At 27.1% G+C, this 15,558-nt stretch overlaps 2 pseudogenes; one reads left to right on the top strand and one right to left on the bottom strand.

Annotated features, from left to right (window-relative positions):
* Positions 1-4,398: 4,398 nt before the first annotated feature.
* Positions 4,399-9,779, bottom strand: LOC137927527 (NADH-ubiquinone oxidoreductase chain 1-like; annotated as a pseudogene).
* Positions 9,780-12,616: 2,837 nt separating this feature from the next.
* LOC137927500 (NADH-ubiquinone oxidoreductase chain 2-like) lies at positions 12,617-13,431 on the top strand (annotated as a pseudogene).
* Positions 13,432-15,558: the final 2,127 nt, after the last annotated feature.

Genomic DNA, 15,558 nt, shown 5'->3' with positions numbered 1-15,558 from the left:
ATTTGTTCGGTCCACTTCCTAAGGGTCCCAAGGGTGAACGTTGGGTCCTTATCGTCGAAGACACCACCAGTAAGTGGGTAGAGCTGTTTGCGCTTACTGAAGCTACTGCTGAAGCTTGTGCTAAGATCTTGATAGAGGTTTTCCTTCGTTTTGGTGTTCCTAGGCGATTAATTTCTGACAATGGTGTCCAATTCGTCGCCGATGTTATGCAGAAAGCCATGTTTGTTTTGGGTGTTAAGCAGAATCTGGTGCCCCTGTATCATCCAGAAGCGAATCCTGTGGAGAGGAAGAACAGGGACCTTAAGGTGCAAATGGCTATCCTCGTGGAAAATCACCATCAAAAATGGCCTGAAGCTCTGCCATTTATTCGTTTCGCTTTAAACACATCGTTGACAAAAGCAACCCAACAGACTCCTGCATACCTGACTTTTGCTCGCGAACTTCGCTCACCAATTGCAGCTCAGACGGACTTGCGTGCAGTTGTCGAAGCGGAGAACTACGTGCCGCAAATCACACCTTATCTGCTAAGACTCGCAGATACTCTCCAGTCCAGCAAAGAAAGTATTGAACACCAACAAGACCTCCGCAAAGCTGTTAAAGATAAAATTCGTAAAAGTGACAGTCTCGACGTCGGCGACCTCGTATTGATGAAAACGCACGTTCTCAGCAACTCTGCAAAAGGTGTCAGCGCTAAGTTCGTACCTAAACGAGACGGGCCTTACGTCGTTCAGAAGAAAGTTAGCCCAACTACGTACCTGTTAGCGTTTCCTGATAAGTCCGACATTACCATTGGGAAGTATCATGTCTCTGACTTAAGACGCTATCATTCGCGAGAGGGTGAATGCACTGTGATTCCTGAGCCTGTGGCTCCAAAACGTCCTCGCGGCCGACCGCGAAAGCTTGTGTCGGTTTGACCAGTTGTGAGGTCACTGGTCCTGGTCAAAAGGGGGAGTATGTAATAATACTGCTATATAAAAAAGCCGCCAGATGTGAAAGTTCCCGCGGACGTCGTCACAACGCTTAACCTTTTGTTTGTCTCGCCCACTCGTCTCGCTCACTCGCACGGCGTGCACGATACGCGCTCTTGCTTGCTCTTGGCAGGTAGCCAAGACGCGCAGCACGTGCGCCCGCGGCCGTTGGAGTTCCAGAGAGTCGGATTTGAGCCATGGTTCGATGCGCAACCGCGCGTAGGCGAATTATTCATTTTCCGCGCACAAATTGTTTTAATAATTAAATAAACGTTTTTCCACATCACACTATTAATATAGGCAAAGAAACAAATAAAGTATAAAATAATAAATAAGCTCCTGCTTGAATTCGTTCAGGTTGATAACCTCATCCAATAATTAATAATAAAGTAGGAATTAATCTTCATTCAAAAAATAAATAAAATAAAAATAAATTTATTACACTAAAAATTAAATATAATATAATTAATAAAATTACAACATTGAATAAAAAAAATTTGAGTAAAATTTTATTTTATTCAAATTTTCTCTTGCTATAATTATCAATAAACAAATTCAAATTCTTAGTAAAATTAACCCATATGAAATTAAATCACAACCTATTATATATCTTAAATATCTAAAATATAAATATTAATACTTAAATTTATAAATAAAAATATAATCACTATTATTATTATTTGAACCATTCAAAATATATATTTTAAAAAACATAAAGGAATTATAAAAATTATTATAAATAAAAATTTTATCATTTTTATAATAAATTAAATCTTTGAAAATAATCATTACCATGAGTACGAATTATAGAAACTAAAATTGATAAACCTAAAGCTCCTTCGCATACTGAAAATAATAAAAAAAACTATTATTATATAAGTATCATTTTCTATATTATTAAAAGTAATAAAAAAAAATCTTAAAACAATAAATTCTAAACTTAATAAAACAATTAATAAATGTTTATGCTAAGAAGCAAAAATTATATTCCCAAAAATAAATATAATTAAAATAACTATTATCATATTTATTATCATTAGTAGTTTTTATAGTTTAAATAAAACATTGGTCTTGTAAATCAAAAATAAGTCTTTTCTTTAAAAACTACAAAGAAAAAGAATTTCTTTATCTATAATCTCCAAAATTATAATTTTTATTAAAATATTCTTTGATATCATTAAAATTTTTATTTCATTAATAATTATATTATTTTCTTTTATTATATTATTTTTAAATCATCCTTTATCAATAGGATTAATAATTCTTATTCGAACTTAATTTACTTGTATATTATCTGGCATATTATTAAACACTTATTGATTTTCTTATATTTTATTCCTAGTATTTTTAGGAGGATTATTAGTTTTATTTATTTATGTTTCTAGAATTGCTTCTAATGAAATATTTAACATTAATATTTATTTAAAAATATTTTTCTACTTTTTTCCACTATTATTTTCATTATTTCAATAATATATATATATATAATATAAATTGACTTAATTTTTTTTTCAATTATGAAATAAATGATATTCTTAATCCTTATATTTTTTTAATAATGAAAATAAAATTAACTTATCTAAATTATACAATAATCAAACATATTTTTTAATAACAATAATAATTATTTACTTATTTATTACACTCGTAGCAGTAGTAAAAATTACAAATATTTTTTTTGGCCCACTTCGTTCATCTAATTTCTAATGATAAATAAATTTTTAACCTTACGAAAAACCCATCCTTTACTTAAAATTATTAACGGTTCATTAATTGATCTTCCTTCTCCTTCCAATATTTCTATTTGATGAAATTTTGGGTCTCTTTTAGCTTTATGTCTCATTATCCAAATTTTAACAGGTTTATTTTTAACTATATATTATACAGCAAATATTGAAATAGCATTTTATAGTGTTAATTATATTTGTCGAAATGTAAATTATGGTTGATTAATCGAACATTACATGCCAATGGAGCTTCTTTTTTTTTATTTGTATTTATTTACATATTGGACGAGGAATTTATTATGAATACTGAGATTTTGAGCGAGTGAAGTGAAAAATGTATTTTTTGCTGACCTCATTGACGTGCGGGAGCCAAGACAAATTGGAATCGATGATTACCCCAAGATTCTTTGCAGATTTGCTAAAAGGTATAATAACGCCATCGTAAAGCAATGGACGGATAGCAGTGACAGCGCCAAGACGCTTATACATATATGCGCTCCCAATAAGCAAAGCCTGTGACTTTTTCGGGTTTACTACTAGTCCGAATGACTTAGCCCAAGTAGAGATCCGCTCCAGATCGGTATTGATAAGAGCAATAGCATCATCAAGATCAGAGATTTTAAAATGCCGATAGATCTGCAAGTCGTCTGCATAAAGATGGAAGTTAGACAAAATTACAGTGGTGACTGTGTTTATATAAACGGAAAACAGGAGTGGTGACAGTACACCACCCTGCGGCACACCCGCACCGAGATCGCACCAGTCTGAGGAGACATCATCAGAGTGGATCCGCTGAGAACGACCACGAAGGTAAGACTCAAACCACGCCAAAGCAAGAGGAGAGACGTTAAGAGAGCGAAGAATAGCGAGAAGGACATCTAGGAAGGACTGTTATTACAAATCTTCTTTCAGCTATTCCTTGTTTAGGAACTATATTAGTAAATTGAATTTGAGGAGGATTTGCAGTAGATAATGCTACTTTAACTCGATCTTATTCTTTCCATTTTTTATTTCCTTTTATTATTCTTATATTAACAATAATTCACCTTTTATTCTTACATCAAACAGGATCTAATAATCCATTAGGAATTAATAGTAATTTAGATAAAATTCCTTTTCACCCATTTTTTACATTTAAGGATTTAATTGGATTCATTACTTTAATTTTATTATTAACTCTTTTAACTTTAACTAATCCTTATTTATTAGGAGATCCAGATAATTTTATTCCTGCTAATCCATTAGTAACTCCTATCCATATTCAACCTGAATGATATTTCTTATTCGCTTATTCAATTTTACGATCTATCCCTTATAAATTAGGAGGAGTAATTGCTTTAGTCATATCTATTTTAATTTTAATTATCTTACCATTTACATTTAATAAAAAAATACAAGGAATTCAATTCTATCCTATTAATCAAATTATTTTCTGAATTATAATTATTACTATTTTTTTATTAACTTGAATTGGGGCACGCCCAGTTGAAGACCCTTACATTATTACTGGCCAATTATTAACTATTATATACTTTTCTTATTTTATTATTAATCCTATTATTAACAAATTTTGAGATAACTTAATTTTTAATTAATATTTAAATTAATGAGCTTGTATAAGCATTTGTTTTGAAAACTTAAGAAAGAATACTTATTATATTAATTTATACTAAAAATATTATTTAATTTAAAAAAAATTTTACCCCAATAAAAAATAATAAAAAATTTAACGAAATAGGTAAATAACCTTTTCAAGATAAATATATTATTTTATCATAACGATATCAAGGTAAAGTTCCTCGCACTCAAATAAATAAAAAAAGAAATAAAAACTAATTTTAAATAAAATGTAATCTAAGTCTATAACCCCCTATATATATTAAAATAAATAATAATCTTATAAATAAAATTCTAGAATATTCCGCTAAAAAAATTAAAGCAAATCCCCCTCTTCTATATTCAATATTAAATCCAGATACTAATTCTCTTTCTCCTTCAGCAAAATCAAAAGGAGTTCGATTAGTTTTAGCTAATCTTGATGATATTCAACATAATCTTAAAGGAATTATTAAAAATAAAAATCAAATTATTTCCTGATAAAAAAAAATGATATTAAATTAAAATCTATAATTAAAATTATTCTTGATAATATAATTAAAGCTAATCTAACTTCATAAGAAATAGTTTGAGCAACCGCTCGTAAACCCCCCAATAAAGCATAATTAGAATTAGAAGATCATCCAGCAACTATAACAGTATAAACTCCTAAACTAGTACAACATAAAAAAAATAAAATTCCTCAATTAAATCTAATTATATTAAAATAATAAGGAATTGATGTAATTAATAGGCTTTATACTTAATTACTTATTTATTTAACAGAATAATACACATTAGCAAAACCTTTTATAGCAGAGAGGGCGGCAAGGACGTTTAACAAAACAGTCAAACGTCATGACGTAGTGAGAAGTTGAGAACGCGGCAATTTCAAATTACTACAACACTCTCTCCAAATTACAGCGTTCCTCATTGTAAAGTGAAACAAATAATAGTAACTAACAAAAACAATAGGTTAAGTTACTTTATACATACATAGTATTACTAAACAAAGTATTACAGAATCAAGTTTTATAAGTACAGTTACATTTTCCTAATACCTAATTTACTTCTTAGATATTTAAATTTACTTTTACATAAGGGTTTAGTAAATATATCAGCCCTTTGTTCATTACTACTTATATACTTTAGATCAATATCTGTACTTTCATATTTCTCTTTAACAAACTTGTATTTAATATCTATGTGTTTACATCGTTTATGATAATTTTCATTTTTTATGACAGATATTGCACTTTGAATATCTATGTTAAGTGTTACAGAATCCTGATTATATTCATCTATATCTAACAAAAGTCTCTTTAACCAAATAACTTCCTTTGTAGCACTACAGGCAGCCATAAACTCTGCTTCAGTTGTAGATAGTGCTATAGTTTGCTGACGTTGACTGGCCCAAGTAACAGCAGCACCATTCTTAATGAATACATATCCTGTCATTGATCTTCTTGTTTCAGCATCATTAGCGTAGTCAGAATCACAATAACATTCTAGTGTATTATTTTGTGAAGGTGTATAGTACAGACCATAATCACTAGTTTCTTTGAGGTACTTCATTATTCGTTTTACGGCATTCCAGTGAGTACTATCATAACCATCCAGATATCGGCTGACTAAGCTAACCGCAAACATTATGTCAGGCCTGCTGACTATAGCTAGATGCATCAAGGAGCCCACAGCTTCTCTATATGGAATGTTTCTATCTAGCTCCGATGTATTCTTTTCTAATTTGATACCTGTCTCTACTGGTGTACTGTTCCCATTGACATTAGTCATACTAAATTTATTCAGCAATTTTTGTATTATATATGTGGTCTGATGTAGAAATATGTAGTTTTCTCCTTTCTCAATTTCTAGGCCAACAAAGTTTTTAGGTTCACATACTTTTATTTCAAAATTTACTTTTAAATCATCAATAACTTTGTTTAACACACTTTTATCTTTGGAAATTATTAGTCCATCATCCACATACAGTATTAGGTACACCTTACTACCATTTAACTGACCAATATAGATACACTTGTCTGAGTGACTATTGGTGAAACCAAATTTCTTTAAAACAGAATCAAATGTTTGATTCCAGCACCTGGGTGCTTGTTTTAACCCATATAATGACCTTTTAAGTTTACAAACATGCCCTTCAGGTACATCTAAACCATCTGGTGGATTCATATAGATATCTTCAGTTATGGATCCATAGAGAAAAGCAGTTTTAATATCAAACTGTATCATTTGCAAGTTATCCTGACACACTTTAGAAAGCAAAACTCTTACAGAGTCATACCTGACAGTTGGTGAGAATGTTTCTGTGTAATCAACCTGGTGTTTCTGTGAGCAGCCCATGGCACATAACCTTGATTTATACAGTAGTCCCGATGGTGTATCTTTCACTTTGAAAACCCACTTACAGCCAATAGTTCTCACTCTATCTGGCTTTTTCACCAACTCCCATGTTTCATTCTTACTGTGTGCTTGCAACTCTTCTTCTATAGACTTTTTCCACTTATCTTTATCCACTGATGACAGAGCCTCTCGGTAAGTTATTGGAGTATCATTTTCTTCGTGTTCTCCACCTTGACAGAGGTAAGTATTAGTTTCATATTTACTATTTCTATTTCTAAGTGTTATATTACTAGGTCCACTAATATTTATTTCTTTTTCAGGTACATATGCAGGATTATCATCGGAGAAGAATGTTTCTTCTTCATCATTATCGGATAATGTTACAGATGAGTTATTTAACTCTCTTGTGCTTTGATTTGTTAGCTCAACAGATTCATCAATGTTCTTTGTTTCATCAGCACATATTTTAACATTATTATTATTTTCTGTTAGCGGAACCATACAATATTTTCTTTGTACAGAATTTTCCAGAAATACAACATCTCTACTGATAAGAATTTTTCTTGTTTTAGTATCTAATAGTCTGTAACCTTTAGTGACTTCTGAGTAGCCAATAAATATCATTTTTCTTGCCTTAGGATCCAGTTTTTGATGTTTAGCATCAGGAACATGAACCATGACTTCACATCCAAAGATTCTAAGGTGCTTCAAATTTGGCTTCTTCCCGGACCATAACTCCTCAGGTGTAGCGTATGAAATGGATCTTGTTGGACAGCGGTTCGTTATGTACGCAGCTGTCGCCACTGCTTCAGCCCAGTAGTGTTTCTGTAAATTAGCATTAAGCAACATACAGCGAGCTCTCTCCATCAATGTAAGGGTTATACGTTCCGCTAACCCATTTTGTTGTGGGGTATATGGATTAGAAGTTTCATGTATAATGCCACAATTTTGCATGTATTTAATAAACTCGTTACTTAGATACTCTCTTCCATTATCAGTTCTTAATTTCTTTATTTTGCATTCAAGTTGATTTTCCACAAATGCTTTAAAGTCTTTAAATTTATTAAATACTTCAGACTTGTTTTTAAGTAAATAAATAAATACTTTCCTGGTATAGTCATCCACAAATGTGAGGAAATATTGCGCTCCTCCAACTGATTTCACCTCCAGTGGCCCACAGATATCGGAATGTATAAGTTCTAGAGCCTTCTTAGCACGAGAACCTTCCTTAGGAAACGGCAGCCGGGACTGTTTTCCTTCTTGACAAAATTCACATATCATATCCAGCTTATTGTCAGTAAGCTTGACACCTTCTGCACATTTGGAGAGTTTGTTCAGATCAGTCATATTGAGATGAGCCATCCTTTGATGCCATAAGTAGCTGTCACTTTCCTTTGTATCACATGCATATGCTTGTGCACTAGTTAAGTTCAGACGATACATGTTATTCACTAATTCACAAGCTACTACTTCTTTTTGAGATTTGTTGAATATTTTACAGTCATTGTTACTAAACTGTACAGAACATTCTTTCTTTATCAGCTGACTCACGGAGAGAAGATTGCTTGCTAACTCAGGCACATACAACACATTGGTTAATTGTATGGTTTGTGTTTGTCCTACACTATTACATATAGGCAGATCTATTTTTCCACAGCTCTTCACTTTAAGCATTTTATCAATTGTAATTGGAGGTGATGATTCATCGTATAGCCAGTCCTGCCTCATTGTCATATGCATGGACGCTCCTGAATCAACAAACCAGCTCTTACTGTCATTTGCTGCACTGGATGCCGAGAACACAGCGACATATCCAGTTTATTTGCCTTGGTCCTTTTTCTTTGTTTTGCAATTTTTACTTATGTGACCATAACGGTTGCATTTGAAACAACGGGGACCTTTATTAAACTTCGGAGAACTATCAGAGTCCTTTTGTTTATATTTACTTGACTTACTTGCATACAATGCTACTGACTCGGAGCTCTTTATTTCTTGTAAGAGCTTAGTCTTTACAGAGTCTGCTGTAATCGGCACACCAGAACTTTCGAGGGCCATAATCATTGGCTTGTAGACTTCGGGTAATCCAGCAAGGAGTAATGTACCCAGCCACTCATCATTGATGTCAAATGATATGTTTCGAAGTTTATGTGCTGCACTCATTATTCTGTTAACGTAATCTTCAACATTTTGACAATTTTCTAACGTCGTTGTAATCATATCTCTCAATAAGCCCACGCGCCTTGTCAACCCTTTGTCGTCAAAAGCTTTTTGTAAATTGGTCCACACTTCTTTTGCCGTTTTTGCCTCTTGTATATGTATGTAATTCACTGAGTCAACCAACAATATAATTTTTGCCTTTGCTTTCAGGTCGAGCTTTGAATCAACAGGTTCGCCATTATTTTCGATACAGCACCAGAGGTCTTCATGTTGTAAATACGTCATCACGGCAAATCTCCATGTATTGTAATTATCTCGACCACTTAACTTTTCGATAAGAGTCATTGTATTTGAAGACATTTTGTATAAAAAATATTTTTCTACACAAACCACGCGGCTTTAGGTTATGTCGTGTCAGTTTTAATGACCGGCGACTTTGTATATCGTTATTTCACTGATATTACTTCTCACTGATACTTATTACAAACAGATTACGTTCTGGGCCCATAACCTGATGTAATTAATAGGCTTTATACTTAATTACTTATTTATTTAACAGAATAATACACATTAGCAAAACCTTTTATAGCAGAGAGGGCGGCAAGGACGTTTAACAAAACAGTCAAACGTCATGACGTAGTGAGAAGTTGAGAACGCGGCAATTTCAAATTACTACAACAGGAATTAATATTCATAATATCAAAGAAATAATAAATCTAATAAAAGGAGAAAAATAATAAGATATTTAATTAGAATAATTAGGGAAAGTATGCTCCTTAGTAAATAATTTAATAGTATCAGAAAAAGGCTGTAAAATTCCCATAAAACCAACTTTATTAGGTCCTTTTCGAATTTGAATATAGCCTAAAACTTTACGTTCTAATAAAGTTAAAAAAGCAACTCCTACTAAAAAACCAATAATTATAATTAATATCCCAATAATAAATAATATTATATCTTTTATCATCATTTACTATATATATATAAATAATTATATATTCATGACTTCTAAAATCATTACATTTTTTCTGCCAAAATAGTTATTAATTTATTAATAACATTCATTTTATAAAAATTATTTTTAATATTTGATCCTTTCGTACTAAAATATTATAATTTTCTAAAGATAGAAACCAACCTGGCTCACACCGATTTGAACTCAGATCATGTAAGATTTTAATGATCGAACAGATCAAAAATTTTAAACTTTTGCATTTAAATTTTATCTTAATCCAACATCGAGGTCGCAAACTTTTTTTCTTATAAGAATTAAAAAAAAAATACGCTGTTATCCCTAAGGTAATTTTTTCTTATAATCATTATTAATGGATCATTAAATCATAAATCAATGTTATATTTTAAAAAAAGTTTATTTAATTTTTCTATCACCCCAATAAAATAATTTAATTAATTCTAATTTTAAAATTTATATATTAATAATTAATTAATTAAATTATAAAACTCTACAGGGTGTTCTCGTCTTTTAAAATTATTTTAGCTTTTTAACTAAAAAAATAAATTTTATAAATTAAGTAGAGACAGCTTATATCTCATCCAATCTTTCATACAAGTCACCAATTAGGAGACTATTGATTATGCTACCTTTGTACAGTCAAAATACTGCAGCCCTTTAATAATTTATCAGTGGGCAGATTAGACTTTATATTATTTTCAAAAAGACATGTTTTTGATAAACAAGTGAATATCAATTTTTGCCTAATTCCTTTACTTAATTTTTCATAAATATAAATTTATTATCTATATTTAAATATACTAATTTTATCAATATAATTAATTTTTATTTAATTATAAATTATTTTTTATAAAAAATTAAATATTTAATTTTAAAATAAATTAAATTATTAATAAAAAATTAGAATTTATTAACAATATAAATTCTAAAATTTTAAATTATAAGTTTAATTTATATTATAACATTTTATTTTAAAGCTTATCCCTTAAAATATTGAATATTTTTAATAAAAATTTAATTAATAAAAATTATATAATAAAATATTTTAAATTAAATTTTTTTCTAAAAAAACTAGTTATATTTAAAACGATTAACATTTCATTTCTAATTAATTATTAAAAATAATTATTCAACATTAACTTTTATAATTAATTAACTCTTTTAAATTCGAGAATTTTTTTTCATAAAATTTTTTATTAATAAACTCTGATACACAAGATACAATAAATTAAATTTACTTTTATTTTGATTAATTTTCAAATATTTAAAATTTATTTTACAATATTAATTCACTATAAAATTTTTAATTTTTTCTTTATAAATACTTTAACCCCCATTAAATATCTATATTTAAAAAAAAATTATTATTTTTTTATTTATTAATTTTTCCCCCTCAAATTAATTATTAATATAATATCTTTTCAATGTAAATGAAATACTTTTTCAAGCTCTAATTTGTTCTTTCTAGAAACACTTTCCAGTACCTCTACTTTGTTACGACTTATTTCAATTTATAAATGAAAGCGACGGGCAATATGTACATATTTTAATTTAAAATCATTTTATTAAACTAAATAAAATTACATTTAAATCCACCTTCCAATATTTTTTAAAAAATATTATCCATTTAATTATTTCTTATTGTAATCCATTATATTCTTAATTATAATCTGCATCTTGATCTGAATTAATTTTTTATTTAAATTTTAAAATATTATTTTTATAAAAAAATATTTTTTTAACAACGATATACAAAATTAAATAATTAAGTAAATTTATTCGTGGATTATCAATTAATAAACAGATTACTCTAAATGAACTAAAATACCGCCAAATTATTTAAGTTTTTATAAATAATTATATACTATTTTAGTATTTTAAATTTAATTTTTAATAATAGGGTATCTAATCCTAGTTTTTGAAAAAATTTAATAATTCATATTTTATAATGAAAATTTTAATTTATTAAAATTTCACTTAACAATTAATTATCTATTTTCTTTAAAATAATATTAATTATATACTGATAAAATTTAAATTATTTTTTGTATAACCGCAACTGCTGGCACAAAATTTGTTAATAATTATTAAATAATACTAAATCTTAATTTCTTAAATTTTTAATTTTAATTACTACTATATTTTAATTTTAAAATTATTAAAATAATTAAAAATTAACACTAAAATTTATATGTAAAACAAATTTAAATTAAAATATTTGAACCATAAAAAATTTATTTATATATTTAATTTTGACACATAGTTTTTTTTTATATTAAAATATTTATTAGAAATTATTAAATTTTATTTATTATTCTTTTCTTTTTTTTTCTATGTTAATTAAATAATATAAAATTAATATTATATTATTTATAAAATACAATTTCTTATTTATATTATTAATTTATTAATATATTTAAATATTTATTATAACATTTAAATTAATAATTAATTAAATATTTAATATATACATATATATATATATATATATATATATATATATATATATATATATATATATATATACGCATATAAATAAAATTTATAAATAAATTTAATTTGTTTTTCTTATTTAATATAATTTATTAACCATTGCTCATTAATTTTTTATAAATATAAAAATTAAAATTATTCTGATAGGATAAATAATGTAGAATTCTTCCTTTATTATATTATTTATTGAATCAAACTATATCTAATAATATCAAAAATTATTGTGCTTCTTACACTAAAATATAAATATTAATAAATTGAATTTTTAGTTCTTTATAATCCCCCTATTATAAATTTTTCTAAATATTAATTCAAATAAAATATTTTTTTATTTTATTCTATTTGTTAGAACTTTAATTTCCATTTCTTCTAATTCTTGACTTGGATTAGAAATTAATTTACTTAGATTTATTCCCCTTATTTCTAATTCTAAAAATCTTTTATCTTCTGAAGCGGCTTTAAAATATTTCCTTACTCAAGCAATTGCTTCTATTAATTTTTTATTTTCAATTTTAATTAAAATAATTATAATTAAAAGATTTGAAATTAATTATTTTTTATCTATTATAATTAATTCTTCTATATTAATAAAAATAGGATCAGCCCCTTTCCATTTTTGATTTCCCAATATTATTGAAGGATTATCATGATTTAATTGTTTTATTATTATAACTTGACAAAAAATTTCCCCCATAATTTTATTGTCTTATTATATAAATTATAACTTTTTAATTATAATTATAATTCTTAATGCTATTATTGGTGCTTTAGGAGGATTTAACCAAACATCTTTACGAAAACTTATATCTTTTTCCTCAATTAATAATTTAGGATGAATATTAGCAGCTTTAATAATTAGAGAAAACTTATGAATATTTTATTTAATTTTTTATTCATTTTTAATTAGAATTATATGCTTTCTATTTAATTTTTTAATTTTTTATTTTATTAATCAATTATTTATAATTAATATAAATTCTTTAATTAAAATTTCTTTTTTAATTAATTTTTTATCATTAGGAGGATTACCGCCATTTTTAGGATTTTTTCCTAAATGAATTATTATTAATTTTTTATTAAATAGTCAACTTTTTTTATTACTTTTATTTTTATCATAATAAGTTTAATTTTATTATTTTATTATATTCGAATTGTTTATTCATCATTAATATTTAATTATCTAAAAACAAAATGATTTAAATTTTTTTCTAAAATTAACTCAATATTTATTATTAATTTATTAAGTATAATTTCTTTACTAGGAATAATCTTAAGAACTTTTTTTTTATATAAGGTTTTAAGTTATATAAACTAATAATCTTCAAAATTATAAAAAAAGAAATTCTTTAAGCCTTAGTAAAAAAAAATTACTCCTTAAAATTTGCAATTTTACATCATTATTGACTATAAGACCTAATTAATAAAAGAGATTATTTGTCATAAATAAATTTACAATTTATCGCTCATACTTCAGCCATTTTATTAGCGAAAATGACTATATTCTACTAATCATAAAGATATTGGAACATTATATTTTATTTTTGGAATTTGAGCTGGAATTTTAGGCACTTCCCTAAGTTTATTAATTCGAATTGAATTAGGAAATCCTGGCTCTTTAATTGGAGATGATCAAATTTATAACTATTGTTACAGCTCATGCTTTTATTATAATTTTTTTTATAGTTATACCAATTATAATCGGAGGATTTGGTAATTGATTAGTCCCTTTAATATTAGGAGCTCCTGATATAGCTTTCCCTCGAATAAATAATATAAGATTTTGACTTTTACCTCCTTCTTTAACTTTATTAATTTCTAGAAGAATTGTTGAAAATGGAGCAGGTACAGGATGAACAGTTTACCCCCCTCTTTCTTCTAATATTGCACATAGAGGCAGATCAGTTGATCTAGCTATTTTTTTCTTACACTTAGCAGGAATTTCTTCTATTCTAGGGGCAATTAATTTTATTACAACGATTATTAATATACGAGTTAATAATATATCTTTCGATCAAATACCTTTATTTGTATGAGCAGTAGGTATTACAGCTTTATTATTACTTCTATCTCTTCCTGTTTTAGCTGGAGCTATTACTATACTTCTTACAGATCGTAATCTTAATACTTCTTTCTTTGATCCTGCTGGAGGAGGAGATCCTATCTTATATCAACATTTATTTTGATTTTTTGGCCATCCTGAAGTTTATATTTTAATTTTACCTGGATTTGGAATAATCTCTCATATTATTTCTCAAGAAAGAGGTAAAAAGGAAACTTTTGGTTGTTTAGGAATAATTTATGCTATAATAGCAATTGGCCTTTTAGGATTTATTGTTTGAGCTCATCATATATTTACAGTAGGAATAGATATTGATACTCGAGCTTATTTTACCTCAGCCACAATAATTATTGCTGTACCTACAGGAATTAAAATTTTCAGTTGACTTGCCACTTTACATGGAACACAAATTAATTACAGTCCTTCTATTTTATGAAGTTTAGGATTTATTTTTCTTTTCACTGTTGGAGGATTAACTGGTGTAATTTTAGCTAATTCATCTATTGATGTTTCTCTTCATGATACTTATTATGTAGTAGCTCATTTTCATTATGTTTTATCTATAGGAGCTGTATTTGCAAATATGGGAGGATTTATTCACTGATATCTTTTATTTTCCGGCCTTTCCCTTAATCCTTTTCTTTTAAAAATTCAATTTTTTACAATATTTATTGGAGTAAATTTAACCTTTTTTCCCCAACATTTTTTAGGATTAGCAGGAATACCTCGTCGATATTCTGATTATCCTGACAGTTTCATTTCTTGAAATATCATTTCCTCTTTTGGTTCTTATATTTCTTTATTATCTATAATAATAATAATATTAATTATTTGAGAATCAATAATTAATAAACGAATAATTTTATTCTCCCTTAATATATCATCTTCTATTATGAACTGACTACAAAATTTACCCCCAGCAGAACATTCTTATAATGAACTTCCTATTTTAAGAAATTTCTAATATGGCAGATTATATGTAATGGATTTAAACCCCATTTATAAAGGATTATCCTTTTTTTAGAAATGGCAACCTGATCTAATTTTAATCTCCAAAATGGAGCATCTCCCCTAATAGAACAAATTATTTTTTTTCATGATCATACCTTAGTTATTTTAATTATGATTACTATTTTAGTTAGATATTTAATGATTAACTTATTTTTCAATAATTATATTAATCGATTTTTACTAGAAGGTCAAATAATTGAATTAATTTGAACA

Source organism: Battus philenor, unplaced genomic scaffold, assembly GCF_028537555.1.
Source record: "Battus philenor isolate CCGP_79_NKW_IND1 unplaced genomic scaffold, ilBatPhil1.0.hap1 SCAF_31, whole genome shotgun sequence".
NCBI lineage: Eukaryota > Metazoa > Arthropoda > Insecta > Lepidoptera > Papilionidae > Battus > Battus philenor.
Note: the sequence above shows the minus strand (reverse complement) of the source record. Positions and strands in the feature narration are given on the sequence as shown.